Genomic DNA, 4,902 nt, shown 5'->3' with positions numbered 1-4,902 from the left:
GGTTAGGGTTAGTCTGAGGTTGAGGGTGAGGGTGAAGAGAGGCTTAGTGTTTGGGTTAGTTTTGGGGTGAAGGCTAGGGGGAGGGGGTGTGTTAGGGTGAGGGTTAGGGTGAGGGTGAGGGTTTCTGTTAGGAAATGCTTAGGGTCAGGGTTGGGGTGAGGGTTAGGGTGAGGATGAGGTTTAAGGTGAGGGTAAGGGTTCTGGTGAGGATTAGGGTTAGGGTTAGTTTGAGGGTTAGGGTTAGTGTTATGATTAGGGTGAGGGTGAGAGTGAGGGTGAGGGTGTAGTAGATGGTTAGGTTTAGGGTTAGGGTGAGATTTATTGTTTGGGTGATATTTAGGATGAGGGTGAGGGTTAGGGTTAGCCTTAGGGTTAGGGTGAGGGTTAAGGTTAGGGTGAGTGTGAGGGTCAGGTTTAGGGTGAGTGTTGGGGTTAGGGTGAGGGTCAGGGTAGTGATAGGTTTAGAGATAAGGTGTGGATGAGGGTTAAGGTTAGGATTAGGTTTAGTATTAGGGTTAGGATGAGGGTGAGTGTGAGGGTTAGTATTATGGTGAGAGTTAGGATTAGAGTTAGGGTTAGGGTTAGGTTGAGGGTTAGGTTTAGGGTTAGGGTTATGGTGAGGGTAAGGTTTAGGTTGAGGGTTAGGGTAAGGGTGAGCGTTTGTGTTAGTTTGAGGGTTAGGGTGAGCATTAGGGTGACGGTTAGGTTTAGGTTTAGGGTTAGTCTGAGGGTTAGGGTGAGGTTTAGTTTTAGTGTTAGCATTAGGGTTAGGGTGAGTGTTAGGGTGAGGGTAAGGGATAGAGTGAGGTAGGTTTAGGGTTAAGGTGAGGGTTAGGCATAGCATTAGGGTTAGCGTTAGGGTTAGGGTGAGGGTTATGCTTAGGGTTAGGTTTAGAGTGAGGGTGAGGTTTAGTGTTAGCATTAGGGTTAGTGTTAGTTTTAGGGTGAGGGTTAGGTTTAGGGTGAGGGTGAGCGTGAGGGTTAGGGTTAGGGTTAGGGTGAGGATTACGGTTAGGGTGAGGGTTAAGGTTTGGGTGAGGGTGAGGGTTAGGGTTAGGATTAGGCTTAGGTGTAGGTTTAGGCTTAGGGTAAGGGTGAGAGTGAGGGTGAGGGTCAGAGTTTAGTTTAGGATGAGGTTTAAGGTTATGGTTATGGTTAGGGTGAGGGTGAGGGTGATTGTTAGGGTAAGGGTGATGATGAGGGTGATGGTGAGGGTTAGGTTTAGGGTGAGTGTTAGGGTAATCTTTAGGGTTAGGGTGAGGGTGAGGGTGAGGGTTAGGGTGAGGGTGATGGTGAGGGTGAGGGTTAGGGTGAGGGTGATGGTGAGGGTGAGGGTTAGGGTTAGACTTAGGGTTAGGATGAGTGTTAGGGTGAGAGTTAGTGTTAGGGTTAGGGTGAGGTTTAGGGTGAGGACAAGGGTTAGGGTGGGGATTAGGATGAGGGTGAGAGATAGGGTTATGTTGAGGGTAAGTGTCGGGGCGAGGTTGAGGATGAGCTTGAGGGTTAATATTACCATTAGGGTTATGGTGAGTGTGAGGGTTAGTGTGAGGTTTAGATTTAGGATTAGGGATAGGGTGAGGATTAGGGTTAGGGTTAGTTTTAGGGTGAGGGTTAGGCTTAGGGTTAGGGTTAGGGTGAGGATTAGGGTTAGGGTTAGGTTGAGGTTAGGGTTAGTGTTATGATTAGGGTGAGAGTGAGAGTGACGGTGAGAGTGAGGGTGAGGGTTAGGGTGTAGATTATGTTTAGGTTTAGGGTTAGGGTGAGGTTTATTGTTTGGGTGATATTTAGGGTGAGTGTGAGTGGTAGGGTTAGCGTTAGGATTAGGGTGAGGGTTAGGGTTAGGGTGAGGGTGAGGGTCAGGATTAGGGTGAGTGTTGGGGTTAGGTTGAGGGTCAGGGTAGTATTAGGGTTAGAGTTAGGGTCTGGGAAAGGGTTAGGGTTAGGATTAGGTTTAGGGATAGGATGAGGGTGAGGGTGAGGGTTAGGATTCCGGTTAGAGTTAGGTTTAGGTTTAGGGTTAGGGTTATATTGAAGGTTAGGCTTAAGTTTAGGGTTATGGTGAGGGTAAGGTTTAGGGTGAGGGTTAGGGTAAGTGTGAGGGTTAGGGTTAGTTTGAGGGTTAGGTTGAGCGTTAGGGTGACGGTTAGGTTTAGGTTTAGGGTTAGGTTGAGGGTTAGGGTGAGGTTTAGTGTTAGTGTTAGGATCAGGGTTAAGGTGAGTGTTAGGGTGACAGTAAGGGTTAGAGTGAGGTTTAGGGTGAGGGTGAGGGTGAGGGTGAGGTTTAGTGTTAGCATTAAGGTTAGGGTTAGGTTTAGGGTGAGGGTTAAGTTTAGGGTAAGGGTTAGGTTGAGGGTGAGCGTGAGGGTTAGGGTTAGGTTAAGGTTAGCTTGAGGATTAGGTTGAGGGTGAGGGTGAGGGTTAGGGTTAGGATTAGTCTTAGGTGTAGGGTTAGGCTTAGGGTAAGGGTGAGGGTGGGGTCAGAGTTTATTTTAGGGTGAAGTTTATGGTTATGTTTAGGGTTAGGGTGAGGGTGAGTGTGATTGTTAGGGTAAGGGTGATGGTGAGCGTGAGGGTGAGGGTTAGGTTTAGGGTGAGGGTTAGGGTTATGGTTAGGGTTAGGGTGAGGGTGAGGGTGAGGGTGAGGGTTAGGGTGAGGGTGATGGTGAGGTTGAGGGTGAGGGTGAGGGTTAGGGTTTGGGTGTGGGTTAGGGTTAGGGTTAATGTGAGACTTAGGCTGAGGGTTAGGGTTAGGGTTAGCGTGAGGGTAAGTGTTATGTTGAGGGTGAGCGTTAGGTTTTGGATTACGGTTAGGGTTAGGTCGAGGGATAGGCACAGGGTTAGTGTTAGGGTGAGGGTTTTGTTTAGGGTTAGGTTTAGAGTTAGGGTGAGGGTGAGGGTGAGGTTTAGTGTTTGGATTAGGGTTAGGTTTAGGGTTAGGCTGAGGGTGAGGTTGAGGGTGAGGGTTCGGTTTAGTGTTAGGGTGAGGGTTAGGTTTTGTGTTAGGGCTAAGGTCAGGATGAGGATTAGGGTTAGGGGGTTAGGGTTAGGTTTAGGATGAGGGTTAGGCTGTGGGTTAAGTTTACTGTTTGTTTGAGGGTAAGGGTTAGGGTGAGTGTTAGGTGAGGGTTAGGTTTAGGTTTAGGCTTAGGGTTTGGATGAGGGTTAGGGTGAGGTTTAGTGTTAGTGTTAGTGTTAGGTTTAGCGTGAGGTTTAGCGAGAGTGTAAGGTTTAGGTTGAGGGTTAGGGTGAGGGTGAGGGATAGGGTTAAAGTGAATGTAAGGGTTAAGGCGAAATTTAGGGTGAGGTTGAGTGTTAATGTTAGCATTAGGGTTAACGTGAGGGTGAGGGTTATGGTGAGGGATAGGGTTAGGGTTAGGGATAGGGTGAGCATTAGTGTTAGTGTTAGGTATAGGTTGAGGATAAGGTTGAGCGTTATGGTTAGTGTTAGGGTTAGGGTGACGGTTAGGGTGAGTGTTAGTGTGAGGGTGAGTGTTAGGGTGAGAGTTGTGGTTAGGTTTAGGGTTAGGGTGAGGTTGATGGTGAGGGTAAAATTTAGGGTGAGGTTCAGTGTGAGGTTGAGGTTTAGGGTTAGCATTAGGCTTAGGGTTAGGTTTAGGTGAGGGTTGGGTTTAGGGTTAGGGTTAGGGTGAGGGTTAGGTTTAGGGTTAGGGTGAGGGGTAGGGTGAGGGTTTAGGGTGAGGGTTAGGGTTAATGTGAGGGTTAGGGTTAGCGTTAGCGTTAGTGTGAGGATAAGGGTTAGGGTGTGGGTTAGGCTGAGAGTGAGGGTTAGGGTTAGCGTTAGGGTTAGGTTGAGGTTTAGGGTGAAGGTTAAGATGAGGGTTAGGGTTATTATGAGGGCGAGGGTTAGGGTTAGGTTTAGGGTGAAGGCTAGAGTTAGGTTGAGGTTTAGAGTAGGGTTAGGGTTCGGGTGAGGTTTCGGGTGAGGGTGAGATTTAAGGTTATGTTTAGGGTTAGGTTGAGGGTTAAGGTGATGGTGAGGGATAGGGTGAGCGTGAGGGTAAGGATTACGGTGAGTATTAGGGTTAGGGTTAGGGGTAGGGTTATGGTGAGGCTAAGGGTTAGGATGAGGTTTAGGGTGAGGGTGAGGTTTAGGGGTAGCGTTAGAGTTAGGGTGAGAGTTAGGGTGAGGGTTAAGGTTCGGGTTAGGCTTAGGGTGAGGGTGAGGGTTAGAATTAGCGTTAGGGATAGGGTTAGGTTGAGGGTTAGGGTGAGCGTTAGGGTGAGGGTTAGGTTTAGGTGTAGGGTTAGGGTGAGGGTTAGGTTGAGGTTTCGTGTTAGTGTTTGGGTTAGGGTTAGGGTGAGTGTTAGGCTGAGGGTAAGGGTTAGAGTGAGGGTCAGGGTGAGGGTGAGGGTTAGGGATAGCATTAAGTTTAGGGTTCTGGTTTGGGTGAGGGTTAGCCTTAGGGTTAGGGGGATGGTGAGTGTTAATGTGAGCTTTAGGGTTAGGGTTAGGGTGAGGGTGAGAGTTAGCGTTAGGGTGAGGGTGAGGGTTGGGGTTAGGGTGAGGTTTAGGGTTAAGGTGATGGTGAGGTTAAGGGTTAGTGTGAGGGCTAGGGTTAGGTTTAGGGTTAGAGTGAGGTTTAGGTTTAGGGTGAGGGTGAGTGTTAGGTTTAGGATTAGGCTTAGGTGTAGGGTTAGGCTTAGGGTGAGGGTGAGGGTGAGGGTCATAGTTAGGTTTAGGGTGAGGATTAGAGTTATGGTTAGATTTAGGGTGAGGGTGAGTGTGAGGGTTAGGGTGATGGTGAGGGTGAGGATGAGGGTGAGGGTTAGGTTTAGGATGAGATTACAGTTAAGGTTAGTGTTAGGTTGAGGGTGAGTGTAAGGGTTAGGGTGAGGGTGATGGTGAGGTTGATGTTGAGGGTGAGGGTTACGATTTGGGTG

This window comes from Dipodomys merriami, unplaced genomic scaffold (assembly GCF_024711535.1).
Source record: "Dipodomys merriami isolate MVZ:Mamm:240054 unplaced genomic scaffold, mDipMer1.0.p SCAF_46, whole genome shotgun sequence".
Classification (NCBI taxonomy): domain Eukaryota; kingdom Metazoa; phylum Chordata; class Mammalia; order Rodentia; family Heteromyidae; genus Dipodomys; species Dipodomys merriami.
This window is presented reverse-complemented; position numbering follows the sequence as displayed.